The 22,981-nt window shown below is 42.1% G+C and overlaps 55 non-coding genes across 55 annotated transcripts; all 55 read left to right on the top strand.

The window, feature by feature from the left end:
* The first annotated feature begins 108 nt into the window (after positions 1 to 108).
* TRNAV-UAC (transfer RNA valine (anticodon UAC)) lies at positions 109 to 181 on the top strand. The gene has a single exon. It is a non-coding gene; the product is annotated as a tRNA-Val (tRNA).
* Positions 182 to 291: 110 nt separating this feature from the next.
* TRNAV-AAC (transfer RNA valine (anticodon AAC)) lies at positions 292 to 364 on the top strand. The gene has a single exon. It is a non-coding gene; the product is annotated as a tRNA-Val (tRNA).
* Positions 365 to 695: 331 nt separating this feature from the next.
* On the top strand, positions 696 to 768 carry TRNAV-UAC (transfer RNA valine (anticodon UAC)). The gene has a single exon. It is a non-coding gene; the product is annotated as a tRNA-Val (tRNA).
* A 672-nt stretch (positions 769 to 1,440) lies between these two features.
* Positions 1,441 to 1,513, top strand: TRNAV-UAC (transfer RNA valine (anticodon UAC)). The gene has a single exon. It is a non-coding gene; the product is annotated as a tRNA-Val (tRNA).
* Positions 1,514 to 1,623: 110 nt separating this feature from the next.
* On the top strand, positions 1,624 to 1,696 carry TRNAV-AAC (transfer RNA valine (anticodon AAC)). Its single transcript has one exon. It is a non-coding gene; the product is annotated as a tRNA-Val (tRNA).
* A 672-nt stretch (positions 1,697 to 2,368) lies between these two features.
* On the top strand, positions 2,369 to 2,441 carry TRNAV-AAC (transfer RNA valine (anticodon AAC)). Its single transcript has one exon. It is a non-coding gene; the product is annotated as a tRNA-Val (tRNA).
* A 331-nt stretch (positions 2,442 to 2,772) lies between these two features.
* Positions 2,773 to 2,845, top strand: TRNAV-UAC (transfer RNA valine (anticodon UAC)). Its single transcript has one exon. It is a non-coding gene; the product is annotated as a tRNA-Val (tRNA).
* Positions 2,846 to 3,113: 268 nt separating this feature from the next.
* TRNAV-AAC (transfer RNA valine (anticodon AAC)) lies at positions 3,114 to 3,186 on the top strand. The gene has a single exon. It is a non-coding gene; the product is annotated as a tRNA-Val (tRNA).
* A 331-nt stretch (positions 3,187 to 3,517) lies between these two features.
* TRNAL-UAA (transfer RNA leucine (anticodon UAA)) lies at positions 3,518 to 3,590 on the top strand. The gene has a single exon. It is a non-coding gene; the product is annotated as a tRNA-Leu (tRNA).
* Positions 3,591 to 3,700: 110 nt separating this feature from the next.
* On the top strand, positions 3,701 to 3,773 carry TRNAV-AAC (transfer RNA valine (anticodon AAC)). Its single transcript has one exon. It is a non-coding gene; the product is annotated as a tRNA-Val (tRNA).
* Positions 3,774 to 4,104: 331 nt separating this feature from the next.
* TRNAV-UAC (transfer RNA valine (anticodon UAC)) lies at positions 4,105 to 4,177 on the top strand. Its single transcript has one exon. It is a non-coding gene; the product is annotated as a tRNA-Val (tRNA).
* A 110-nt stretch (positions 4,178 to 4,287) lies between these two features.
* Positions 4,288 to 4,360, top strand: TRNAV-AAC (transfer RNA valine (anticodon AAC)). The gene has a single exon. It is a non-coding gene; the product is annotated as a tRNA-Val (tRNA).
* Positions 4,361 to 4,691: 331 nt separating this feature from the next.
* TRNAV-UAC (transfer RNA valine (anticodon UAC)) lies at positions 4,692 to 4,764 on the top strand. Its single transcript has one exon. It is a non-coding gene; the product is annotated as a tRNA-Val (tRNA).
* A 268-nt stretch (positions 4,765 to 5,032) lies between these two features.
* On the top strand, positions 5,033 to 5,105 carry TRNAV-AAC (transfer RNA valine (anticodon AAC)). The gene has a single exon. It is a non-coding gene; the product is annotated as a tRNA-Val (tRNA).
* A 331-nt stretch (positions 5,106 to 5,436) lies between these two features.
* TRNAV-UAC (transfer RNA valine (anticodon UAC)) lies at positions 5,437 to 5,509 on the top strand. The gene has a single exon. It is a non-coding gene; the product is annotated as a tRNA-Val (tRNA).
* Positions 5,510 to 5,776: 267 nt separating this feature from the next.
* TRNAV-AAC (transfer RNA valine (anticodon AAC)) lies at positions 5,777 to 5,849 on the top strand. Its single transcript has one exon. It is a non-coding gene; the product is annotated as a tRNA-Val (tRNA).
* Positions 5,850 to 6,338: 489 nt separating this feature from the next.
* On the top strand, positions 6,339 to 6,411 carry TRNAV-AAC (transfer RNA valine (anticodon AAC)). Its single transcript has one exon. It is a non-coding gene; the product is annotated as a tRNA-Val (tRNA).
* A 917-nt stretch (positions 6,412 to 7,328) lies between these two features.
* Positions 7,329 to 7,401, top strand: TRNAV-UAC (transfer RNA valine (anticodon UAC)). Its single transcript has one exon. It is a non-coding gene; the product is annotated as a tRNA-Val (tRNA).
* Positions 7,402 to 7,511: 110 nt separating this feature from the next.
* Positions 7,512 to 7,584, top strand: TRNAV-AAC (transfer RNA valine (anticodon AAC)). The gene has a single exon. It is a non-coding gene; the product is annotated as a tRNA-Val (tRNA).
* Positions 7,585 to 7,915: 331 nt separating this feature from the next.
* On the top strand, positions 7,916 to 7,988 carry TRNAV-UAC (transfer RNA valine (anticodon UAC)). Its single transcript has one exon. It is a non-coding gene; the product is annotated as a tRNA-Val (tRNA).
* Positions 7,989 to 8,256: 268 nt separating this feature from the next.
* TRNAV-AAC (transfer RNA valine (anticodon AAC)) lies at positions 8,257 to 8,329 on the top strand. The gene has a single exon. It is a non-coding gene; the product is annotated as a tRNA-Val (tRNA).
* A 917-nt stretch (positions 8,330 to 9,246) lies between these two features.
* Positions 9,247 to 9,319, top strand: TRNAV-UAC (transfer RNA valine (anticodon UAC)). Its single transcript has one exon. It is a non-coding gene; the product is annotated as a tRNA-Val (tRNA).
* Positions 9,320 to 9,429: 110 nt separating this feature from the next.
* TRNAV-AAC (transfer RNA valine (anticodon AAC)) lies at positions 9,430 to 9,502 on the top strand. Its single transcript has one exon. It is a non-coding gene; the product is annotated as a tRNA-Val (tRNA).
* A 331-nt stretch (positions 9,503 to 9,833) lies between these two features.
* Positions 9,834 to 9,906, top strand: TRNAV-UAC (transfer RNA valine (anticodon UAC)). The gene has a single exon. It is a non-coding gene; the product is annotated as a tRNA-Val (tRNA).
* A 268-nt stretch (positions 9,907 to 10,174) lies between these two features.
* TRNAV-AAC (transfer RNA valine (anticodon AAC)) lies at positions 10,175 to 10,247 on the top strand. The gene has a single exon. It is a non-coding gene; the product is annotated as a tRNA-Val (tRNA).
* A 672-nt stretch (positions 10,248 to 10,919) lies between these two features.
* TRNAV-AAC (transfer RNA valine (anticodon AAC)) lies at positions 10,920 to 10,992 on the top strand. Its single transcript has one exon. It is a non-coding gene; the product is annotated as a tRNA-Val (tRNA).
* Positions 10,993 to 11,481: 489 nt separating this feature from the next.
* TRNAV-AAC (transfer RNA valine (anticodon AAC)) lies at positions 11,482 to 11,554 on the top strand. Its single transcript has one exon. It is a non-coding gene; the product is annotated as a tRNA-Val (tRNA).
* A 331-nt stretch (positions 11,555 to 11,885) lies between these two features.
* Positions 11,886 to 11,958, top strand: TRNAV-UAC (transfer RNA valine (anticodon UAC)). Its single transcript has one exon. It is a non-coding gene; the product is annotated as a tRNA-Val (tRNA).
* Positions 11,959 to 13,192: 1,234 nt separating this feature from the next.
* TRNAV-UAC (transfer RNA valine (anticodon UAC)) lies at positions 13,193 to 13,265 on the top strand. Its single transcript has one exon. It is a non-coding gene; the product is annotated as a tRNA-Val (tRNA).
* A 672-nt stretch (positions 13,266 to 13,937) lies between these two features.
* On the top strand, positions 13,938 to 14,010 carry TRNAV-UAC (transfer RNA valine (anticodon UAC)). The gene has a single exon. It is a non-coding gene; the product is annotated as a tRNA-Val (tRNA).
* Positions 14,011 to 14,524: 514 nt separating this feature from the next.
* TRNAV-UAC (transfer RNA valine (anticodon UAC)) lies at positions 14,525 to 14,597 on the top strand. Its single transcript has one exon. It is a non-coding gene; the product is annotated as a tRNA-Val (tRNA).
* A 110-nt stretch (positions 14,598 to 14,707) lies between these two features.
* On the top strand, positions 14,708 to 14,780 carry TRNAV-AAC (transfer RNA valine (anticodon AAC)). The gene has a single exon. It is a non-coding gene; the product is annotated as a tRNA-Val (tRNA).
* A 242-nt stretch (positions 14,781 to 15,022) lies between these two features.
* Positions 15,023 to 15,095, top strand: TRNAV-AAC (transfer RNA valine (anticodon AAC)). The gene has a single exon. It is a non-coding gene; the product is annotated as a tRNA-Val (tRNA).
* Positions 15,096 to 15,426: 331 nt separating this feature from the next.
* On the top strand, positions 15,427 to 15,499 carry TRNAV-UAC (transfer RNA valine (anticodon UAC)). Its single transcript has one exon. It is a non-coding gene; the product is annotated as a tRNA-Val (tRNA).
* Positions 15,500 to 15,609: 110 nt separating this feature from the next.
* TRNAV-AAC (transfer RNA valine (anticodon AAC)) lies at positions 15,610 to 15,682 on the top strand. The gene has a single exon. It is a non-coding gene; the product is annotated as a tRNA-Val (tRNA).
* A 488-nt stretch (positions 15,683 to 16,170) lies between these two features.
* Positions 16,171 to 16,243, top strand: TRNAV-UAC (transfer RNA valine (anticodon UAC)). Its single transcript has one exon. It is a non-coding gene; the product is annotated as a tRNA-Val (tRNA).
* Positions 16,244 to 16,353: 110 nt separating this feature from the next.
* On the top strand, positions 16,354 to 16,426 carry TRNAV-AAC (transfer RNA valine (anticodon AAC)). Its single transcript has one exon. It is a non-coding gene; the product is annotated as a tRNA-Val (tRNA).
* Positions 16,427 to 16,914: 488 nt separating this feature from the next.
* Positions 16,915 to 16,987, top strand: TRNAV-UAC (transfer RNA valine (anticodon UAC)). The gene has a single exon. It is a non-coding gene; the product is annotated as a tRNA-Val (tRNA).
* A 110-nt stretch (positions 16,988 to 17,097) lies between these two features.
* TRNAV-AAC (transfer RNA valine (anticodon AAC)) lies at positions 17,098 to 17,170 on the top strand. Its single transcript has one exon. It is a non-coding gene; the product is annotated as a tRNA-Val (tRNA).
* A 488-nt stretch (positions 17,171 to 17,658) lies between these two features.
* TRNAV-UAC (transfer RNA valine (anticodon UAC)) lies at positions 17,659 to 17,731 on the top strand. Its single transcript has one exon. It is a non-coding gene; the product is annotated as a tRNA-Val (tRNA).
* Positions 17,732 to 17,999: 268 nt separating this feature from the next.
* On the top strand, positions 18,000 to 18,072 carry TRNAV-UAC (transfer RNA valine (anticodon UAC)). The gene has a single exon. It is a non-coding gene; the product is annotated as a tRNA-Val (tRNA).
* A 331-nt stretch (positions 18,073 to 18,403) lies between these two features.
* Positions 18,404 to 18,476, top strand: TRNAV-UAC (transfer RNA valine (anticodon UAC)). Its single transcript has one exon. It is a non-coding gene; the product is annotated as a tRNA-Val (tRNA).
* Positions 18,477 to 18,744: 268 nt separating this feature from the next.
* Positions 18,745 to 18,817, top strand: TRNAV-AAC (transfer RNA valine (anticodon AAC)). The gene has a single exon. It is a non-coding gene; the product is annotated as a tRNA-Val (tRNA).
* A 331-nt stretch (positions 18,818 to 19,148) lies between these two features.
* On the top strand, positions 19,149 to 19,221 carry TRNAV-UAC (transfer RNA valine (anticodon UAC)). The gene has a single exon. It is a non-coding gene; the product is annotated as a tRNA-Val (tRNA).
* A 110-nt stretch (positions 19,222 to 19,331) lies between these two features.
* TRNAV-CAC (transfer RNA valine (anticodon CAC)) lies at positions 19,332 to 19,404 on the top strand. The gene has a single exon. It is a non-coding gene; the product is annotated as a tRNA-Val (tRNA).
* Positions 19,405 to 19,735: 331 nt separating this feature from the next.
* Positions 19,736 to 19,808, top strand: TRNAV-UAC (transfer RNA valine (anticodon UAC)). The gene has a single exon. It is a non-coding gene; the product is annotated as a tRNA-Val (tRNA).
* Positions 19,809 to 20,076: 268 nt separating this feature from the next.
* TRNAV-AAC (transfer RNA valine (anticodon AAC)) lies at positions 20,077 to 20,149 on the top strand. The gene has a single exon. It is a non-coding gene; the product is annotated as a tRNA-Val (tRNA).
* A 331-nt stretch (positions 20,150 to 20,480) lies between these two features.
* TRNAV-UAC (transfer RNA valine (anticodon UAC)) lies at positions 20,481 to 20,553 on the top strand. The gene has a single exon. It is a non-coding gene; the product is annotated as a tRNA-Val (tRNA).
* A 110-nt stretch (positions 20,554 to 20,663) lies between these two features.
* Positions 20,664 to 20,736, top strand: TRNAV-CAC (transfer RNA valine (anticodon CAC)). The gene has a single exon. It is a non-coding gene; the product is annotated as a tRNA-Val (tRNA).
* Positions 20,737 to 21,067: 331 nt separating this feature from the next.
* TRNAV-UAC (transfer RNA valine (anticodon UAC)) lies at positions 21,068 to 21,140 on the top strand. Its single transcript has one exon. It is a non-coding gene; the product is annotated as a tRNA-Val (tRNA).
* Positions 21,141 to 21,408: 268 nt separating this feature from the next.
* On the top strand, positions 21,409 to 21,481 carry TRNAV-AAC (transfer RNA valine (anticodon AAC)). The gene has a single exon. It is a non-coding gene; the product is annotated as a tRNA-Val (tRNA).
* Positions 21,482 to 21,812: 331 nt separating this feature from the next.
* TRNAV-UAC (transfer RNA valine (anticodon UAC)) lies at positions 21,813 to 21,885 on the top strand. Its single transcript has one exon. It is a non-coding gene; the product is annotated as a tRNA-Val (tRNA).
* A 268-nt stretch (positions 21,886 to 22,153) lies between these two features.
* On the top strand, positions 22,154 to 22,226 carry TRNAV-AAC (transfer RNA valine (anticodon AAC)). The gene has a single exon. It is a non-coding gene; the product is annotated as a tRNA-Val (tRNA).
* Positions 22,227 to 22,557: 331 nt separating this feature from the next.
* On the top strand, positions 22,558 to 22,630 carry TRNAV-UAC (transfer RNA valine (anticodon UAC)). The gene has a single exon. It is a non-coding gene; the product is annotated as a tRNA-Val (tRNA).
* Positions 22,631 to 22,898: 268 nt separating this feature from the next.
* Positions 22,899 to 22,971, top strand: TRNAV-AAC (transfer RNA valine (anticodon AAC)). Its single transcript has one exon. It is a non-coding gene; the product is annotated as a tRNA-Val (tRNA).
* The last annotated feature ends 10 nt before the right edge of the window (positions 22,972 to 22,981 follow it).

A 22,981-nucleotide genomic window follows, 5' to 3' on the forward strand; every position in this document is an offset into this window, starting at 1 on the left:
TTAATACCAAAAATATCCGTTTTAAAGAAATCCACTGGTTCAGGCCTTGGTCAAAATGCAACCCTATCTCCAAGACGATTTTCGTCAGTTCATGTTGCAGTCGCTAGCGTATCTATGGTGTAGTGGTTATCACGTCCGCTTTACACGCGGAAGGTCTCAGGTTCGAGCCCTGATAGATACAAAGAAGGTTGATATTTTAGCGATATGTGGACGAGTGAATTGAAGGCTCTCGGTCTCGATAATTTGCCCATTTTTAAAACGGTTTCATCGTATTTACGATGGCTATGACGGGTATCTATGGTGTAGTGGTTATCACGTCCGCCTAACACGCGGAAGGTCCCAGGTTCGAGCCCTGGTAGATACATAATGTTCTTTTTTGACTTGTTGTTAGAACGAAACTTTCGGAGGTTTTTGGCAATTTTTTTAAATTGAAAAGTGACATTTTTTGGGTCCTTGGTAGTTTAGTGCTGAGTATCACCGCCTGTTTTACGGAAGACCTGAGTTAAATTCCCCGCCGGGGAGGCATGACCGGCTTCAGTTTTTAAAGATTGCAGAAAATATTTTGGTGGCAATGAAACGGTTTCTTCTTAATACCAAAAATATCCGTTTTAAAGAAATCCACTGGTTCAGGCCTTGGTCAAAATGCAACCCTATCTCCAAGACGATTTCCGTCAGTTCATGTTGCAGTCGCTAGCGTATCTATGGTGTAGTGGTTATCACGTCCGCTTTACACGCGGAAGGTCTCAGGTTCGAGCCCTGATAGATACAAAGAAGGTTGATATTTTAGCGATATGTGGACGAGTGAATTGGAAGCTCTCGGTCTCGAAAATTTGCCCATTTTTAAAACAGTTTCAATGTATTTACGATGGCTATGACGGGTATCTATGGTGTAGTGGTTATCACGTCCGCCTAACACGCGGAAGGTTCCAGGTTCGAGCCCTGGTAGATACATAATGCTCTTTTTTGACTTGTTGTTAGAACGAAACTTTCGGAGGTTTTTGGCAATTTTTTTAAATTGAAAAATGGAATGTTTTGGGTATCTATGGTGTAGTGGTTATCACGTCCGCCTAACACGCGGGAGGTCCCAGGTTCGAGCCCTGGTAGATACATAATGTTCTTTTTTGACATGTTGTTAGAACGAAACTTTCGGAGGTTTTTGGCAATTTTTTTAAATTGAAAAGTGACATATTTTGGGTCCTTGGAAGTATAGTGCTGAGTATCACCGCCTGATTTACGGAAGACCTGAGTTAAATTCCCCGCCGGGGAGGCATGACCGGCTTCAGTTTTTAAAGATTGCAGAAAATATTTTGGTGGCAATGAAACGGTTTCTTCTTAATACCAAAAATATCCGTTTTAAAGAAATCCACTGGTTCAGGCCTTGGTCAAAATGCAACCCTATCTCCAAGACGATTTTCGTCAGTTCATGTTGCAGTCGCTAGCGTATCTATGGTGTAGTGGTTATCACGTCCGCTTTACACGCGGAAGGTCTCAGGTTCGAGCCCTGATAGATACAAAGAAGGTTGATATTTTAGCGATATGTGGACGAGTGAATTGAAGGCTCTCGGTCTCGATAATTTGCCCATTTTTAAAACGGTTTCATCGTATTTACGATGGCTATGACGGGTATCTATGGTGTAGTGGTTATCACGTCCGCCTAACACGCGGAAGGTCCCAGGTTCGAGCCCTGGTAGATACATAATGTTCTTTTTTGACTTGTTGTTAGAACGAAACTTTCGGAGGTTTTTGGCAATTTTTTTAAATTGAAAAGTGACATTTTTTGGGTCCTTGGTAGTTTAGTGCTGAGTATCACCGCCTGTTTTACGGAAGACCTGAGTTAAATTCCCCGCCGGGGAGGCATGACCGGCTTCAGTTTTTAAAGATTGCAGAAAATATTTTGGTGGCAATGAAACGGTTTCTTCTTAATACCAAAAATATCCGTTTTAAAGAAATCCACTGGTTCAGGCCTTGGTCAAAATGCAACCCTATCTCCAAGACGATTTTCGTCAGTTCATGTTGCAGTCGCTAGCGTATCTATGGTGTAGTGGTTATCAAGTCCGCTTTACACGCGGAAGGTCTTAGGTTCGAGCCCTGATAGATACATAGAAGGTTGATATTTTAGCGATATGTGGACGAGTGAATTGGAGGCTCTCGGTCTCGAAAATTTGCCCATTTTTAAAACGGTTTCATCGTATTTACGATGGCTATGACGGGTATCTATGGTGCAGTGGTTATCACGTCCGCCTAACACGCGGAAGGTCCCAGGTTCGAGCCCTGGTAGATACATAATGTTCTTTTTTGACTTGTTGTTAGAACGAAACTTTCGGAGGTTTTTGGCAATTTTTTTAAATTGAAAAGCGAAATGGTTTGGGTATCTATGGTGTAGTGGTTATCACGTCCGCCTAACACGCGGAAGGTCCCAGGTTCGAGCCCTGGTAGATACATAATGTTCTTTTTTGACTTGTTGTTAGAACGAAACTTTCGGAGGTTTTTGGCAATTTTTTTAAATTGAAAAGTGAAATGTTTTGGGTCCTTGGAAGTATAGTGCTGAGTATCACCGCCTGATTTACGGAAGACCTGAGTTAAATTCCCCGCCGGGGAGGCATGACCGGCTTCAGTTTTTAAAGATTGCAGAAAATATTTTGGTGGCAATGAAACGGTTTCTTCTTAATACCAAAAATATCCGTTTTAAAGAAATCCACTGGTTCAGGCCTTGGTCAAAATGCAACCCTATCACCCAGACGATTTTCGTCAGTTCATGTTACAGTCGCTAGCGTATCTATGGTGTAGTGGTTATCACGTCCGCTTTACACGCGGAAGGTCTCAGGTTCGAGCCCTGATAGATACAAAGAAGGTTGATATTTTAGCGATATGTGGACGAGTTAATTGGAGGCTCTCGGTCTCGAAAATTTGCCCATTTTTAAAACAGTTTCATCGTAGTTACGACGGCTATGACGGGTATCTATGGTGTAGTGGTTATCACGTCCGCCTAACACGCGGAAGGTTCCAGGTTCGAGCCCTGGTAGATACATAATGCTCTTTTTTGACTTGTTGTTAGAACGAAACTTTCGGAGGTTTTTGGCAATTTTTTTAAATTGAAAACTGAAATGTTTTGGGTATCTATGGTGTAGTGGTTATCACGTCCGCCTAACACGCGGAAGGTCCCAGGTTCGAGCCCTGGTAGATACATAATGTTCTTTTTTGACTTGTTGTTAGAACGAAACTTTCGGAGGTTTTTGGCAATTTTTTCAAATTGAAAAGTGACATATTTTGGGTCCTTGGTAGTATAGTGCTGAGTATCAACGCCTGTTTTACGGAAGACCTGAGTTAAATTCCCCGCCGGGGAGGCATGACCGGCTTCAGTTTTTAAAGATTGCAGAAAATATTTTGGTGGCAATGAAACTGTTTCTTCTTAATACCAAAAATATCCGTTTTAAAGAAATCCACTGGTTCAGGCCTTGGTCAAAATGCAACCCTATCACCCAGACGATTTTCGTCAGTTCATGTTACAGTCGCTAGCGTATCTATGGTGTAGTGGTTATCACGTCCGCTTTAAACGCGGAAGGTCTCAGGTTCGAGCCCTGATAGATACAAAGAAGGTTGATATTTTAGCGATATGTGGACGAGTGAATTGAAGGCTCTCGGTCTCGAAAATCTGCCCATTTTTAAAACGGTTTCATCGTATTTACGATGGCTATGACGGGTATCTATGGTGTAGTGGTTATCACGTCCGCCTAACACGCGGAAGGTCCCAGGTTCGAGCCCTGGTAGATACATAATGTTCTTTTTTGACTTGTTGTTAGAACGAAACTTTCGGAGGTTTTTGGCAATTTTTTCAAATTGAAAAGTGACATATTTTGGGTCCTTGGTAGTATAGTGCTGAGTATCACCGCCTGTTTTACGGAAGACCTGAGTTAAATTCCCCGCCGGGGAGGCATGACCGGCTTCAGTTTTTAAAGATTGCAGAAAATATTTTGGTGGCAATGAAACTGTTTCTTCTTAATACCAAAAATATCCGTTTTAAAGAAATCCACTGGTTCAGGCCTTGGTCAAAATGCAACCCTATCACCCAGACGATTTTCGTCAGTTCATGTTACAGTCGCTAGCGTATCTATGGTGTAGTGGTTATCACGTCCGCTTTACACGCGGAAGGTCTCAGGTTCGAGCCCTGATAGATACAAAGAAGGTTGATATTTTAGCGATATGTGGACGAGTGAATTGAAGGCTCTCGGTCTCGAAAATCTGCCCATTTTTAAAACGGTTTCATCGTATTTACGATGGCTATGACGGGTATCTATGGTGTAGTGGTTATCACGTCCGCCTAACACGCGGAAGGTCCCAGGTTCGAGCCCTGGTAGATACATAATGTTCTTTTTTGACTTGTTGTTAGAACGAAACTTTCGGAGGTTTTTGGCAATTTTTTCAAATTGAAAAGTGACATATTTTGGGTCCTTGGTAGTATAGTGCTGAGTATCACCGCCTGTTTTACGGAAGACCTGAGTTAAATTCCCCGCCGGGGAGGCATGACCGGCTTCAGTTTTTAAAGATTGCAGAAAATATTTTGGTGGCAATGAAACTGTTTCTTCTTAATACCAAAAATATCCGTTTTAAAGATATCCACTGGTTCAGGCCTTGGTCAAAATGCAACCCTATCACCCAGACGATTTTCGTCAGTTCATGTTACAGTCGCTAGCGTATCTATGGTGTAGTGGTTATCACGTCCGCTTTACACGCGGAAGGTCTCAGGTTCGAGCCCTGATAGATACAAAGAAGGTTGATATTTTAGCGATATGTGGACGAGTGAATTGGAGGCTCTCGGTCTCGAAAATTTGCCCATTTTTAAAACAGTTTCATCGTATTTACGATGGCTATGACGGGTATCTATGGTGTAGTGGTTATCACGTCCGCCTAACACGCGGAAGGTTCCAGGTTCGAGCCCTGGTAGATACATAATGCTCTTTTTTGACTTGTTGTTAGAACGAAACTTTCGGAGGTTTTTGGCAATTTTTTTAAATTGAAAAGTGAAATGTTTTGGGTATCTATGGTGTAGTGGTTATCACGTCCGCCTAACACGCGGAAGGTCCCAGGTTCGAGCCCTGGTAGATACATAATGTTCTTTTTTGACTTGTTGTTAGAACGAAACTTTCGGAGGTTTTTGGCAATTTTTTCAAATTGAAAAGTGACATATTTTGGGTCCTTGGTAGTATAGTGCTGAGTATCACCGCCTGTTTTACGGAAGACCTGAGTTAAATTCCCCGCCGGGGAGGCATGACCGGCTTCAGTTTTTAAAGATTGCAGAAAATATTTTGGTGGCAATGAAACTGTTTCTTCTTAATACCAAAAATATCCGTTTTAAAGAAATCCACTGGTTCAGGCCTTGGTCAAAATGCAACCCTATCACCCAGACGATTTTCGTCAGTTCATGTTACAGTCGCTAGCGTATCTATGGTGTAGTGGTTATCACGTCCGCTTTACACGCGGAAAGTCTCAGGTTCGAGCCCTGATAGATACAAAGAAGGTTGATATTTTAGCGATATGTGGACGAGTGAATTGGAGGCTCTCGGTCTCGAAAATTTGCCCATTTTTAAAACAGTTTCATCGTATTTACGATGGCTATGACGGGTATCTATGGTGTAGTGGTTATCACGTCCGCCTAACACGCGGAAGATCCAGGTTCGAGCCCTGGTAGATACATAATGCTCTTTTTTGACTTGTTGTTAGAACGAAACTTTCGGAGGTTTTTGGCAATTTTTTTAAATTGAAAAGTGAAATGTTTTGGGTATCTATGGTGTAGTGGTTATCACGTCCGCCTAACACGCGGAAGGTCCCAGGTTCGAGCCCTGGTAGATACATAATGTTCTTTTTTGACTTGTTGTTAGAACGAAACTTTCGGAGGTTTTTGGCAATTTTTTCAAATTGAAAAGTGACATATTTTGGGTCCTTGGTAGTATAGTGCTGAGTATCACCGCCTGTTTTACGGAAGACCTGAGTTAAATTCCCCGCCGGGGAGGCATGACCGGCTTCAGTTTTTAAAGATTGCAGAAAATATTTTGGTGGCAATGAAACTGTTTCTTCTTAATACCAAAAATATCCGTTTTAAAGAAATCCACTGGTTCAGGCCTTGGTCAAAATGCAACCCTATCACCCAGACGATTTTCGTCAGTTCATGTTACAGTCGCTAGCGTATCTATGGTGTAGTGGTTATCACGTCCGCCTAACACGCGGAAGGTTCCAGGTTCGAGCCCTGGTAGATACATAATGCTCTTTTTTGACTTGTTGTTAGAACGAAACTTTCGGAGGTTTTTGGCAATTTTTTTAAATTGAAAAGTGAAATGTTTTGGGTATCTATGGTGTAGTGGTTATCACGTCCGCCTAACACGCGGAAGGTCCCAGGTTCGAGCCCTGGTAGATACATAATGTTCTTTTTTGACTTGTTGTTAGAACGAAACTTTCGGAGGTTTTTGGCAATTTTTTTAAATTGAAAAGTGACATTTTTTGGGTCCTTGGTAGTATAGTGCTGAGTATCACCGCCTGTTTTACGGAAGACCTGAGTTAAATTCCCCGCCGGGGAGGCATGACCGGCTTCAGTTTTTAAAGATTGCAGAAAATATTTTGGTGGCAATGAAACGGTTTCTTCTTAATACCAAAAATATCCGTTTTAAAGAAATCCACTGGTTCAGGCCTTGGTCAAAATGCAACCCTATCACCCAGACGATTTTCGTCAGTTCATGTTACAGTCGCTAGCGTATCTATGGTGTAGTGGTTATCACGTCCGCTTTACACGCGGAAGGTCTTAGGTTCGAGCGCTGATAGATACATAGAAGGTTGATATTTTAGCGATATGTGGACGAGTGAATTGGAGGCTCTCGGTCTCGAAAATTTGCCCATTTTTAAAACGGTTTCATCGTATTTACGATGGCTATGACGGGTATCTATGGTGCAGTGGTTATCACGTCCGCCTAACACGCGGAAGGTCCCAGGTTCGAGCCCTGGTAGATACATAATGTTCTTTTTTGACTTGTTGTTAGAACGAAACTTTCGGAGGTTTTTGGCAATTTTTTAAAATGAAAAGTGACATATTTTGGGTCCTTGGTAGTATAGTGCTGAGTATCAACGCCTGTTTTACGGAAGACCTGAGTTAAATTCCCCGCCGGGGAGGCATGACCGGCTTCAGTTTTTAAAGATTGCAGAAAATATTTTGGTGGCAATGAAACTGTTTCTTCTTAATACCAAAAATATCCGTTTTAAAGAAATCCACTGGTTCAGGCCTTGGTCAAAATGCAACCCTATCACCCAGACGATTTTCGTCAGTTCATGTTACAGTCGCTAGCGTATCTATGGTGTAGTGGTTATCACGTCCGCTTTACACGCGGAAGGTCTCAGGTTCGAGCCCTGATAGATACAAAGAAGGTTGATATTTTAGCGATATGTGGACGAGTGAATTGAAGGCTCTCGGTCTCGAAAATCTGCCCATTTTTAAAACGGTTTCATCGTATTTACGATGGCTATGACGGGTATCTATGGTGTAGTGGTTATCACGTCCGCCTAACACGCGGAAGGTCCCAGGTTCGAGCCCTGGTAGATACATAATGTTCTTTTTTGACTTGTTGTTAGAACGAAACTTTCGGAGGTTTTTGGCAATTTTTTCAAATTGAAAAGTGACATATTTTGGGTCCTTGGTAGTATAGTGCTGAGTATCACCGCCTGTTTTACGGAAGACCTGAGTTAAATTCCCCGCCGGGGAGGCATGACCGGCTTCAGTTTTTAAAGATTGCAGAAAATATTTTGGTGGCAATGAAACTGTTTCTTCTTAATACCAAAAATATCCGTTTTAAAGAAATCCACTGGTTCAGGCCTTGGTCAAAATGCAACCCTATCACCCAGACGATTTTCGTCAGTTCATGTTACAGTCGCTAGCGTATCTATGGTGTAGTGGTTATCACGTCCGCTTTACACGCGGAAGGTCTCAGGTTCGAGCCCTGATAGATACAAAGAAGGTTGATATTTTAGCGATATGTGGACGAGTGAATTGGAGGCTCTCGGTCTCGAAAATTTGCCCATTTTTAAAACAGTTTCATCGTATTTACGATGGCTATGACGGGTATCTATGGTGTAGTGGTTATCACGTCCGCCTAACACGCGGAAGGTTCCAGGTTCGAGCCCTGGTAGATACATAATGCTCTTTTTTGACTTGTTGTTAGAACGAAACTTTCGGAGGTTTTTGGCAATTTTTTTAAATTGAAACGTGAAATGTTTTGGGTATCTATGGTGTAGTGGTTATCACGTCCGCCTAACACGCGGAAGGTCCCAGGTTCGAGCCCTGGTAGATACATAATGTTCTTTTTTGACTTGTTGTTAGAACGAAACTTTCGGAGGTTTTTGGCAATTTTTTTAAATTGAAAAGTGACATTTTTTGGGTCCTTGGTAGTATAGTGCTGAGTATCACCGCCTGTTTTACGGAAGACCTGAGTTAAATTCCCCGCCGGGGAGGCATGACCGGCTTCAGTTTTTAAAGATTGCAGAAAATATTTTGGTGGCAATGAAACGGTTTCTTCTTAATACCAAAAATATCCGTTTTAAAGAAATCCACTGGTTCAGGCCTTGGTCAAAATGCAACCCTATCACCCAGACGATTTTCGTCAGTTCATGTTACAGTCGCTAGCGTATCTATGGTGTAGTGGTTATCACGTCCGCTTTACACGCGGAAGGTCTTAGGTTCGAGCGCTGATAGATACATAGAAGGTTGATATTTTAGCGATATGTGGACGAGTGAATTGGAGGCTCTCGGTCTCGAAAATTTGCCCATTTTTAAAACGGTTTCATCGTATTTACGATGGCTATGACGGGTATCTATGGTGCAGTGGTTATCACGTCCGCCTAACACGCGGAAGGTCCCAGGTTCGAGCCCTGGTAGATACATAATGTTCTTTTTTGACTTGTTGTTAGAACGAAACTTTCGGAGGTTTTTGGCAATTTTTTAAAATGAAAAGTGACATATTTTGGGTCCTTGGTAGTATAGTGCTGAGTATCAACGCCTGTTTTACGGAAGACCTGAGTTAAATTCCCCGCCGGGGAGGCATGACCGGCTTCAGTTTTTAAAGATTGCAGAAAATATTTTGGTGGCAATGAAACTGTTTCTTCTTAATACCAAAAATATCCGTTTTAAAGAAATCCACTGGTTCAGGCCTTGGTCAAAATGCAACCCTATCACCCAGACGATTTTCGTCAGTTCATGTTACAGTCGCTAGCGTATCTATGGTGTAGTGGTTATCACGTCCGCTTTACACGCGGAAGGTCTCAGGTTCGAGCCCTGATAGATACAAAGAAGGTTGATATTTTAGCGATATGTGGACGAGTGAATTGAAGGCTCTCGGTCTCGAAAATCTGCCCATTTTTAAAACGGTTTCATCGTATTTACGATGGCTATGACGGGTATCTATGGTGTAGTGGTTATCACGTCCGCCTAACACGCGGAAGGTCCCAGGTTCGAGCCCTGGTAGATACATAATGTTCTTTTTTGACTTGTTGTTAGAACGAAACTTTCGGAGGTTTTTGGCAATTTTTTCAAATTGAAAAGTGACATATTTTGGGTCCTTGGTAGTATAGTGCTGAGTATCACCGCCTGTTTTACGGAAGACCTGAGTTAAATTCCCCGCCGGGGAGGCATGACCGGCTTCAGTTTTTAAAGATTGCAGAAAATATTTTGGTGGCAATGAAACTGTTTCTTCTTAATACCAAAAATATCCGTTTTAAAGAAATCCACTGGTTCAGGCCTTGGTCAAAATGCAACCCTATCACCCAGACGATTTTCGTCAGTTCATGTTACAGTCGCTAGCGTATCTATGGTGTAGTGGTTATCACGTCCGCTTTACACGCGGAAGGTCTCAGGTTCGAGCCCTGATAGATACAAAGAAGGTTGATATTTTAGCGATATGTGGACGAGTGAATTGGAGGCTCTCGGTCTCGAAAATTTGCCCATTTTTAAAACAGTTTCATCGTATTTACGATGGCTATGACGGGTATCTATGGTGTAGTGGTTATCACGTCCGCCTAACACGCGGAAGGTTCCAGGTTCGAGCCCTGGTAGATACATAATGCTCTTTTTTGACTTGTTGTTAGAACGAAACTTTCGGAGGTTTTTGGCAATTTTTTTAAATTGAAACGTGAAATGTTTTGGGTATCTATGGTGTAGTGGTTATCACGTCCGCCTAACACGCGGAAGGTCCCAGGTTCGAGCCCTGGTAGATACATAATGTTCTTTTTTGACTTGTTGTTAGAACGAAACTTTCGGAGGTTTTTGGCAATTTTTTCAAATTGAAAAGTGACATATTTTGGGTCCTTGGTAGTATAGTGCTGAGTATCACCGCCTGTTTTACGGAAGACCTGAGTTAAATTCCCCGCCGGGGAGGCATGACCGGCTTCAGTTTTTAAAGATTGCAGAAAATATTTTGGTGGCAATGAAACTGTTTCTTCTTAATACCAAAAATATCCGTTTTAAAGAAATCCACTGGTTCAGGCCTTGGTCAAAATGCAACCCTATCACCCAGACGATTTTCGTCAGTTCATGTTACAGTCGCTAGCGTAGCTATGGTGTAGTGGTTATCACGTCCGCTTTACACGCGGAAAGTCTCAGGTTCGAGCCCTGATAGATACAAAGAAGGTTGATATTTTAGCGATATGTGGACGAGTGAATTGGAGGCTCTCGGTCTCGAAAATTTGCCCATTTTTAAAACAGTTTCATCGTATTTACGATGGCTATGACGGGTATCTATGGTGTAGTGGTTATCACGTCCGCCTAACACGCGGAAGGTTCCAGGTTCGAGCCCTGGTAGATACATAATGCTCTTTTTTGACTTGTTGTTAGAACGAAACTTTCGGAGGTTTTTGGCAATTTTTTTAAATTGAAAAGTGAAATGTTTTGGGTATCTATGGTGTAGTGGTTATCACGTCCGCCTAACACGCGGAAGGTCCCAGGTTCGAGCCCTGGTAGATACATAATGTTCTTTTTTGACTTGTTGTTAGAACGAAACTTTCGGAGGTTTTTGGCAATTTTTTCAAATTGAAAAGTGACATATTTTGGGTCCTTGGTAGTATAGTGCTGAGTATCACCGCCTGTTTTACGGAAGACCTGAGTTAAATTCCCCGCCGGGGAGGCATGACCGGCTTCAGTTTTTAAAGATTGCAGAAAATATTTTGGTGGCAATGAAACTGTTTCTTCTTAATACCAAAAATATCCGTTTTAAAGAAATCCACTGGTTCAGGCCTTGGTCAAAATGCAACCCTATCACCCAGACGATTTTCGTCAGTTCATGTTACAGTCGCTAGCGTATCTATGGTGTAGTGGTTATCACGTCCGCCTAACACGCGGAAGGTTCCAGGTTCGAGCCCTGGTAGATACATAATGCTCTTTTTTGACTTGTTGTTAGAACGAAACTTTCGGAGGTTTTTGGCAATTTTTTTAAATTGAAAAGTGAAATGTTTTGGGTATCTATGGTGTAGTGGTTATCACGTCCGCCTAACACGCGGAAGGTCCCAGGTTCGAGCCCTGGTAGATACATAATGTTCTTTTTTGACTTGTTGTTAGAACGAAACTTTCGGAGGTTTTTGGCAATTTTTTCAAATTGAAAAGTGACATATTTTGGGTCCTTGGTAGTATAGTGCTGAGTATCACCGCCTGTTTTACGGAAGACCTGAGTTAAATTCCCCGCCGGGGAGGCATGACCGGCTTCAGTTTTTAAAGATTGCAGAAAATATTTTGGTGGCAATGAAACTGTTTCTTCTTAATACCAAAAATATCCGTTTTAAAGAAATCCACTGGTTCAGGCCTTGGTCAAAATGCAACCCTATCACCCAGACGATTTTCGTCAGTTCATGTTACAGTCGCTAGCGTATCTATGGTGTAGTGGTTATCACGTCCGCTTTACACGCGGAAAGTCTCAGGTTCGAGCCCTGATAGATACAAAGAAGGTTGATATTTTAGCGATATGTGCACGAGTGAATTGGAGGCTCTCGGTCTCGAAAATTTGCCCATTTTTAAAACAGTTTCATCGTATTTACGATGGCTATGACGGGTATCTATGGTGTAGTGGTTATCACGTCCGCCTAACACGCGGAAGGTTCCAGGTTCGAGCCCTGGTAGATACATAATGCTCTTTTTTGACTTGTTGTTAGAACGAAACTTTCGGAGGTTTTTGGCAATTTTTTTAAATTGAAAAGTGAAATGTTTTGGGCATCTATGGTGTAGTGGTTATCACGTCCGCCTAACACGCGGAAGGTCCCAGGTTCGAGCCCTGGTAGATACATAATGTTCTTTTTTGACTTGTTGTTAGAACGAAACTTTCGGAGGTTTTTGGCAATTTTTTCAAATTGAAAAGTGACATATTTTGGGTCCTTGGTAGTATAGTGCTGAGTATCACCGCCTGTTTTACGGAAGACCTGAGTTAAATTCCCCGCCGGGGAGGCATGACCGGCTTCAGTTTTTAAAGATTGCAGAAAATATTTTGGTGGCAATGAAACTGTTTCTTCTTAATACCAAAAATATCCGTTTTAAAGAAATCCACTGGTTCAGGCCTTGGTCAAAATGCAACCCTATCACCCAGACGATTTTCGTCAGTTCATGTTACAGTCGCTAGCGTATCTATGGTGTAGTGGTTATCACGTCCGCCTAACACGCGGAAGGTTCCAGGTTCGAGCCCTGGTAGATACATAATGCTCTTTTTTGACTTGTTGTTAGAACGAAACTTTCGGAGGTTTTTGGCAATTTTTTTAAATTGAAAAGTGAAATGTTTTGGGTATCTATGGTGTAGTGGTTATCACGTCCGCCTAACACGCGGAAGGTCCCAGGTTCGAGCCCTGGTAGATACCTAATGTTCTTTTTTGACTTGTTGTTAGAACGAAACTTTCGGAGGTTTTTGGCAATTTTTTTAAATTGAAAAGTGACATTTTTTGGGTCCTTGGTAGTATAGTGCTGAGTATCACCGCCTGTTTTACGGAAGACCTGAGTTAAATTCCCCGCCGGGGAGGCATGACCGGCTTCAGTTTTTAAAGATTGCAGAAAATATTTTGGTGGCAATGAAACGGTTTCTTCTTAATACCAAAAATATCCGTTTTAAAGAAATCCACTGGTTCAGGCCTTGGTCAAAATGCAACCCTATCACCCAGACGATTTTCGTCAGTTCATGTTACAGTCGCTAGCGTATCTATGGTGTAGTGGTTATCACGTCCGCTTTACACGCGGAAGGTCTCAGGTTCGAGCCCTGATAGATACAAAGAAGGTTGATATTTTAGCGATATGTGGACGAGTGAATTGGAGGCTCTCGGTCTCGAAAATTTGCCCATTTTTAAAACAGTTTCATCGTATTTACGATGGCTATGACGGGTATCTATGGTGTAGTGGTTATCACGTCAGCCTAACACGCGGAAGGTCCCAGGTTCGAGCCCTGGTAGATACATAATGCTCTTTTTTGACTTGTTGTTAGAACGAAACTTTCGGAGGTTTTTGGCAATTTTTTTAAATTGAAAAGTGAAATGTTTTGGGTATCTATGGTGTAGTGGTTATCACGTCCGCCTAACACGCGGAAGGTCCCTGGTTCGAGCCCTGGTAGATACATAATGTTCTTTTTTGACTTGTTGTTAGAACGAAACTTTCGGAGATTTTTGGCAATTTTTTTAAATTGAAAAGTGACATATTTTGGGTCCTTGGTAGTATAGTGCTGAGTATCACCGCCTGTTTTACGGAAGACCTGAGTTAAATTCCCCGCCGGGGAGGCATGACCGGCTTCAGTTTTTAAAGATAGCAGAAAATATTTTGGTGGCAATGAAACGGTTTCTTCTTAATACCAAAAATATCCGTTTTAAAGAAATCCACTGGTTCAGGCCTTGGTCAAAATGCAACCCTATCACCCAGACGATTTTCGTCAGTTCATGTTACAGTCGCTAGCGTATCTATGGTGTAGTGGTTATCACGTCCGCTTTACACGCGGAAGGTCTCAGGTTCGAGCCCTGATAGATACAAAGAAGGTTGATATTTTAGCGATATGTGGACGAGTGAATTGGAGGCTCTCGGTCTCGAAAATTTGCCCATTTTTAAAACAGTTTCATCGTATTTACAATGGCTATGACGGGTATCTATGGTGTAGTGGTTATCACGTCCGCCTAACACGCGGAAGGTTCCAGGTTCGAGCCCTGGTAGATACATAATGCTCTTTTTTGACTTGTTGTTAGAACGAAACTTTCGGAGGTTTTTGGCAATTTTTTCAAATTGAAAAGTGACATATTTTGGGTCCTTGGTAGTATAGTGCTGAGTATCACCGCCTGTTTTACGGAAGACCTGAGTTAAATTCCCCGCCGGGGAGGCATGACCGGCTTCAGTTTTTTAAGATTGCAGAAAATATTTTGGTGGCAATGAAACGGTTTCTTCTTAATACCAAAAATATCCGTTTTAAAGAAATCCACTGGTTCAGGCCTTGGTCAAAATGCAACCCTATCACCCAGACGATTTTCGTCAGTTCATGTTACAGTCGCTAGCGTATCTATGGTGTAGTGGTTATCACGTCCGCTTTACACGCGGAAGGTCTCAGGTTCGAGCCCTGATAGATACAAAGAAGGTTGATATTTTAGCGATATGTGGACGAGTGAATTGGAGGCTCTCGGTCTCGAAAATTTGCCCATTTTTAAAACAGTTTCATCGTATTTACGATGGCTATGACGGGTATCTATGGTGTAGTGGTTATCACGTCCGCCTAACACGCGGAAGGTCCCAGGTTCGAGCCCTGGTAGATACATAATGCTCTTTTTTGACTTGTTGTTAGAACGAAACTTTCGGAGGTTTTTGGCAATTTTTTTAAATTAAAAGTGAAATGTTTTGGGTATCTATGGTGTAGTGGTTATCACGTCCGCCTAACACGCGAAAGGTCCCTGGTTCGAGCCCTAGTAGATACATAATGTTCTTTTTTGACTTGTTGTTAGAACGAAACTTTCGGAGGTTTTTGGCAATTTTTTTAAATTGAAAAGTGACATATTTTGGGTATCTATGGTGTAGTGGTTATCACGTCCGCCTAACACGCGGAAGGTCCCAGGTTCGAGCCCTGGTAGATACATAATGTTCTTTTTTGACTTGTTGTTAGAACGAAACTTTCGGAGGTTTTTGGCAATTTTTTCAAATTGAAAAGTGACATATTTTGGGTCCTTGGTAGTATAGTGCTGAGTATCACCGCCTGTTTTACGGAAGACCTGAGTTAAATTCCCCGCCGGGGAGGCATGACCGGCTTCAGTTTTTAAAGATTGCAGAAAATATTTTGGTGGCAATGAAACTGTTTCTTCTTAATACCAAAAATATCCGTTTTAAAGAAATCCACTGGTTCAGGCCTTGGTCAAAATGCAACCCTATCACCCAGACGATTTTCGTCAGTTCATGTTACAGTCGCTAGCGTATCTATGGTGTAGTGGTTATCACGTCCGCTTTACACGCGGAAGGTCTCAGGTTCGAGCCCTGATAGATACAAAGAAGGTTGATATTTTAGCGATATGTGGACGAGTGAATTGGAGGCTCTCGGTCTCGAAAATTTGCCCATTTTTAAAACAGTTTCATCGTATTTACGATGGCTATGACGGGTATCTATGGTGTAGTGGTTATCACGTCCGCCTAACACGCGGAAGGTCCCAGGTTCGAGCCCTGGTAGATACATAATGCTCTTTTTTGACTTGTTGTTAGAACGAAACTTTCGGAGGTTTTTGGCAATTTTTTTAAATTAAAAGTGAAATGTTTTGGGTATCTATGGTGTAGTGGTTATCACGTCCGCCTAACACGCGGAAGGTCCCTGGTTCGAGCCCTAGTAGATACATAATGTTCTTTTTTGACTTGTTGTTAGAACGAAACTTTCGGAGGTTTTTGGCAATTTTTTTAAATTGAAAAGTGACATATTTTGGGTCCTTGGTAGTATAGTGCTGAGTATCACCGCCTGTTTTACGGAAGACCTGAGTTAAATTCCCCGCCGGGGAGGCATGACCGGCTTCAGTTTTTTAAGATTGCAGAAAATATTTTGGTGGCAATGAAACGGTTTCTTCTTAATACCAAAAATATCCGTTTTAAAGAAATCCACTGGTTCAGGCCTTGGTCAAAATGCAACCCTATCACCCAGACGATTTTCGTCAGTTCATGTTACAGTCGCTAGCGTATCTATGGTGTAGTGGTTATCACGTCCGCTTTACACGCGGAAGGTCTCAGGTTCGAGCCCTGATAGATACAAAGAAGGTTGATATTTTAGCGATATGTGGACGAGTGAATTGGAGGCTCTCGGTCTCGAAAATTTGCCCATTTTTAAAACAGTTTCATCGTATTTACGATGGCTATGACGGGTATCTATGGTGTAGTGGTTATCACGTCCGCCTAACACGCGGAAGGTCCCAGGTTCGAGCCCTGGTAGATACATAATGCTCTTTTTTGACTTGTTGTTAGAACGAAACTTTCGGAGGTTTTTGGCAATTTTTTTAAATTAAAAGTAAAATGTTTTGGGTATCTATGGTGTAGTGGTTATCACGTCCGCCTAACACGCGGAAGGTCCCTGGTTCGAGCCCTAGTAGATACATAATGTTCTTTTTTGACTTGTTGTTAGAACGAAACTTTCGGAGGTTTTTGGCAATTTTTTTAAATTGAAAAGTGACATATTTTGGGTCCTTGGTAGTATAGTGCTGAGTATCACCGCCTGTTTTACGGAAGACCTGAGTTAAATTCCCCGCCGGGGAGGCATGACCGGCTTCAGTTTTTTAAGATTGCAGAAAATATTTTGGTGGCAATGAAACGGTTTCTTCTTAATACCAAAAATATCCGTTTTAAAGAAATCCACTGGTTCAGGCCTTGGTCAAAATGCAACCCTATCACCCAGACGATTTTCGTCAGTTCATGTTACAGTCGCTAGCGTATCTATGGTGTAGTGGTTATCACGTCCGCTTTACACGCGGAAGGTCTCAGGTTCGAGCCCTGATAGATACAAAGAAGGTTGATATTTTAGCGATATGTGGACGAGTGAATTGGAGGCTCTCGGTCTCGAAAATTTGCCCATTTTTAAAACAGTTTCATCGTATTTACGATGGCTATGACGGGTATCTATGGTGTAGTGGTTATCACGTCCGCCTAACACGCGGAAGGTCCCAGGTTCGAGCCCTGGTAGATACATAATGCTCTTTTTTGACTTGTTGTTAGAACGAAACTTTCGGAGGTTTTTGGCAATTTTTTTAAATTAAAAGTAAAATGTTTTGGGTATCTATGGTGTAGTGGTTATCACGTCCGCCTAACACGCGGAAGGTCCCTGGTTCGAGCCCTAGTAGATACATAATGTTCTTTTTTGACTTGTTGTTAGAACGAAACTTTCGGAGGTTTTTGGCAATTTTTTTAAATTGAAAAGTGACATATTTTGGGTCCTTGGTAGTATAGTGCTGAGTATCACCGCCTGTTTTACGGAAGACCTGAGTTAAATTCCCCGCCGGGGAGGCATGACCGGCTTCAGTTTTTTAAGATTGCAGAAAATATTTTGGTGGCAATGAAACGGTTTCTTCTTAATACCAAAAATATCCGTTTTAAAGAAATCCACTGGTTCAGGCCTTGGTCAAAATGCAACCCTATCACCCAGACGATTTTCGTCAGTTCATGTTACAGTCGCTAGCGTATCTATGGTGTAGTGGTTATCACGTCCGCTTTACACGCGGAAGGTCTCAGGTTCGAGCCCTGATAGATACAAAGAAGGTTGATATTTTAGCGATATGTGGACGAGTGAATTGGAGGCTCTCGGTCTCGAAAATTTGCCCATTTTTAAAACAGTTTCATCGTATTTACGATGGCTATGACGGGTATCTATGGTGTAGTGGTTATCACGTCCGCCTAACACGCGGAAGGTTCCAGGTTCGAGCCCTGGTAGATACATAATGCTCTTTTTTGACTTGTTGTTAGAACGAAACTTTCGGAGGTTTTTGGCAATTTTTTTAAATTGAAAAGTGAAATGTTTTGGGTATCTATGGTGTAGTGGTTATCACGTCCGCCTTACACGCGGAAGATCCCAGGTTCGAGCCCTTGTAGATACATAATGTTCTTTTTTGACTTGTTGTTAGTACGAAACTTTCGGAGGTTTTTGGCAATTTTTTCAAATTGAAAAGTGACATATTTTGGGTCCTTGGTAGTATAGTGCTGAGTATCACCGCCTGTTTTACGGAAGACCTGAGTTAAATTCCCCGCCGGGGAGGCATGACCGGCTTCAGTTTTTAAAGATTGCAGAAAATATTTTGGTGGCAATGAAACTGTTTCTTCTTAATACCAAAAATATCCGTTTTAAAGAAATCCACTGGTTCAGGCCTTGGTCAAAATGCAACCCTATCACCCAGACGATTTTCGTCAGTTCATGTTACAGTCGCTAGCGTATCTATGGTGTAGTGGTTATCACGTCCGCTTTACACGCGGAAGGTCTCAGGTTCGAGCCCTGATAGATACAAAGAAGGTTGATATTTTAGCGATATGTGGACGAGTGAATTGGAGGCTCTCGGTCTCGAAAATTTGCCCATTTTTAAAACAGTTTCATCGTATTTACAATGGCTATGACGGGTATCTATGGTGTAGTGTTTATCACGTCCGCCTAACACGCGGAAGGTTCCAGGTGCGAGCCCTGGTAGATACATAATGCTCTTTTTTGACTTGTTGTTAGAACGAAACTTTCGGAGGTTTTTGGCAATTATTTTAAATTGAAAAGTGAAATGTTTTGGGTATCTATGGTGTAGTGGTTATCACGTCCGCCTAACACGCGGAAGGTCCCAGGTTCGAGCCCTGGTAGATACATAATGTTCTTTTTTGACTTGTTGTTAGAACGAAACTTTCGGAGGTTTTTGGCAATTTTTTCAAATTGAAAAGTGACATATTTTGGGTCCTTGGTAGTATAGTGCTGAGTATCACCGCCTGTTTTACGGAAGACCTGAGTTAAATTCCCCGCCGGGGAGGCATGACCGGCTTCAGTTTTTAAAGATTGCAGAAAATATTTTGGTGGCAATGAAACGGTTTCTTCCTAATACCAAAAATATCCGTTTTAAAGAAATCCACTGGTTCAGGCCTTGGTCAAAATGCAACCCTATCTCCAAGACGATTTTCGTCAGTTCATGTTGCAGTCGCTAGCGTATCTATGGTGTAGTGGTTATCACGTCCGCTTTACACGCGGAAGGTCTCAGGTTCGAGCCCTGATAGATACAAAGAAGGTTGATATTTTAGCGATATGTGGACGAGTGAATTGAAGGCTCTCGGTCTCGAAAATCTGCCCATTTTTAAAACGGTTTCATCGTATTTACGATGGCTATGACGGGTATCTATGGTGTAGTGGTTATCACGTCCGCCTCACACGCGGAAGGTCCCAGGTTCGAGCCCTGGTAGATACATAATTTTCTTTTTTGACTTGTTGTTAGAACGAAACTTTCGGAGGTTTTTGGCAATTTTTTTAAATTGAAAAGTGACATTTTTTGGGTCCTTGGTAGTATAGTGCTGAGTATCACCGCCTGTTTTACGGAAGACCTGAGTTAAATTCCCCGCCGGGGAGGCATGACCGGCTTCAGTTTTTAAAGATTGCAGAAAATATTTTGGTGGCAATGAAACGGTTTCTTCTTAATACCAAAAATATCCGTTTTAAAGAAATCCACTGGTTCAGGCCTTGGTCAAAATGCAACCCTATCACCCAGACGATTTTCGTCAGTTCATGTTACAGTCGCTAGCGTATCTATGGTGTAGTGGTTATCACGTCCGCTTTACACGCGGAAGGTCTCAGGTTCGAGCCCTGATAGATACAAAGAAGGTTGATATTTTAGCGATATGTGGACGAGTGAATTGGAGGCTCTCGGTCTCGAAAATTTGCCCATTTTTAAAACAGTTTCATCGTATTTACAATGGCTATGACGGGTATCTATGGTGTAGTGGTTATCACGTCCGCCTAACACGCGGAAGGTTCCAGGTTCGAGCCCTGGTAGATACATAATGCTCTTTTTTGACTTGTTGTTAGAACGAAACTTTCGGAGGTTTTTGGCAATTATTTTAAATTGAAAAGTGAAATGTTTTGGGTATCTATGGTGTAGTGGTTATCACGTCCGCCTAACACGCGGAAGGTCCCAGGTTCGAGCCCTGGTAGATACATAATGTTCTTTTTTGACTTGTTGTTAGAACGAAACTTTCGGAGGTTTTTGGCAATTTTTTCAAATTGAAAAGTGACATATTTTGGGTCCTTGGTAGTATAGTGCTGAGTATCACCGCCTGTTTTACGGAAGACCTGAGTTAAATTCCCCGCCGGGGAGGCATGACCGGCTTCAGTTTTTAAAGATTGCAGAAAATATTTTGGTGGCAATGAAACGGTTTCTTCTTAATACCAAAAATATCCGTTTTAAAGAAATCCACTGGTTCAGGCCTTGGTCAAAATGCAACCCTATCTCCAAGACGATTTTCGTCAGTTCATGTTGCAGTCGCTAGCGTATCTATGGTGTAGTGGTTATCACGTCCGCTTTACACGCGGAAGGTCTCAGGTTCGAGCCCTGATAGATACAAAGAAGGTTGATATTATAGCGATATGTGGACGAGTGAATTGAAGGCTCTCGGTCTCGAAAATCTGCCCATTTTTAAAACGGTTTCATCGTATTTACGATGGCTATGACGGGTATCTATGGTGTAGTGGTTATCACGTCCGCCTCACACGCGGAAGGTCCCAGGTTCGAGCCCTGGTAGATACATAATGTTCTTTTTTGACTTGTTGTTAGAACGAAACTTTCGGAGGTTTTTGGCAATTTTTTTAAATTGAAAAGTGACATTTTTTGGGTCCTTGGTAGTATAGTGCTGAGTATCACCGCCTGTTTTACGGAAGACCTGAGTTAAATTCCCCGCCGGGGAGGCATGACCGGCTTCAGTTTTTAAAGATTGCAGAAAATATTTTGGTGGCAATGAAACGGTTTCTTCTTAATACCAAAAATATCCGTTTTAAAGAAATCCACTGGTTCAGGCCTTGGTCAAAATGCAACCCTATCTCCAAGACGATTTTCGTCAGTTCATGTTGCAGTCGCTAGCGTATCTATGGTGTAGTGGTTATCACGTCCGCTTTACACGCGGAAGGTCTCAGGTTCGAGCCCTGATAGATACAAAGAAGGTTGATATTTTAGCGATATGTGGACGAGTGAATTGGAGGCTCTCGGTCTCGAAAATTTGCCCATTTTTAAAACAGTTTCATCGTATTTACAATGGCTATGACGGGTATCTATGGTGTAGTGTTTATCACGTCCGCCTAACACGCGGAAGGTTCCAGGTTCGAGCCCTGGTAGATACATAATGCTCTTTTTTGACTTGTTGTTAGAACGAAACTTTCGGAGGTTTTTGGCAATTATTTTAAATTGAAAAGTGAAATGTTTTGGGTATCTATGGTGTAGTGGTTATCACGTCCGCCTAACACGCGGAAGGTCCCAGGTTCGAGCCCTGGTAGATACATAATGTTCTTTTTTGACTTGTTGTTAGAACGAAACTTTCGGAGGTTTTTGGCAATTTTTTCAAATTGAAAAGTGACATATTTTGGGTCCTTGGTAGTATAGTGCTGAGTATCACCGCCTGTTTTACGGAAGACCTGAGTTAAATTCCCCGCCGGGGAGGCATGACCGGCTTCAGTTTTTAAAGATTGCAGAAAATATTTTGGTGGCAATGAAACGGTTTCTTCTTAATACCAAAAATATCCGTTTTAAAGAAATCCACTGGTTCAGGCCTTGGTCAAAATGCAACCCTATCTCCAAGACGATTTTCGTCAGTTCATGTTGCAGTCGCTAGCGTATCTATGGTGTAGTGGTTATCACGTCCGCTTTACACGCGGAAGGTCTCAGGTTCGAGCCCTGATAGATACAAAGAAGGTTGATATTTTAGCGATATGTGGACGAGTGAATTGAAGGCTCTCGGTCTCGAAAATTTGCCCATTTTTAAAACGGTTTCATCGTATTTACGATGGCTATGACGGGTATCTATGGTGTAGTGGTTATCACGTCCGCCTAACACGCGGAAGGTTCCAGGTTCGAGCCCTGGTAGATACATAATGCTCTTTTTTGACTTGTTGTTAGAACGAAACTTTCGGAGGTTTTTGGCAATTATTTTAAATTGAAAAGTGAAATGTTTTGGGTATCTATGGTGTAGTGGTTATCACGTCCGCCTAACACGCGGAAGGTCCCAGGTTCGAGCCCTGGTAGATACATAATGTTCTTTTTTGACTTGTTGTTAGAACGAAACTTTCGGAGGTTTTTGGCAATTTTTTTAAATTGAAAAGTGACATTTTTTGGGTCCTTGGTAGTATAGTGCTGAGTATCACCGCCTGTTTTACGGAAGACCTGAGTTAAATTCCCCGCCGGGGAGGCATGACCGGCTTCAGTTTTTAAAGATTGCAGAAAATATTTTGGTGGCAATGAAACGGTTTCTTCTTAATACCAAAAATATCCGTTTTAAAGAAATCCACTGGTTCAGGCCTTGGTCAAAATGCAACCCTATCTCCAAGACGATTTTCGTCAGTTCATGTTGCAGTCGCTAGCGTATCTATGGTGTAGTGGTTATCACGTCCGCTTTACACGCGGAAGGTCTCAGGTTCGAGCCCTGATAGATACAAAGAAGGTTGATATTTTAGCGATATGTGGACGAGTGAATTGGAGGCTCTCGGTCTCGAAAATTTGCCCATTTTTAAAACAGTTTCATCGTATTTACAATGGCTATGACGGGTATCTATGGTGTAGTGTTTATCACGTCCGCCTAACACGCGGAAGGTTCCAGGTTCGAGCCCTGGTAGATACATAATGCTCTTTTTTGACTTGTTGTTAGAACGAAACTTTCGGAGGTTTTTGGCAATTATTTTAAATTGAAAAGTGAAATGTGTTGGGTATCTATGGTGTAGTGGTTATCACGTCCGCCTAACACGCGGAAGGTCCCAGGTTCGAGCCCTGGTAGATACATAATGTTCTT

The sequence above is a fragment of the Leiobunum rupestre genome, chromosome 3, assembly GCF_980474605.1.
Source record: "Leiobunum rupestre chromosome 3, qqLeiRupe1.1.hap1, whole genome shotgun sequence".
NCBI classification, from domain to species: Eukaryota; Metazoa; Arthropoda; class Arachnida; order Opiliones; family Sclerosomatidae; genus Leiobunum; species Leiobunum rupestre.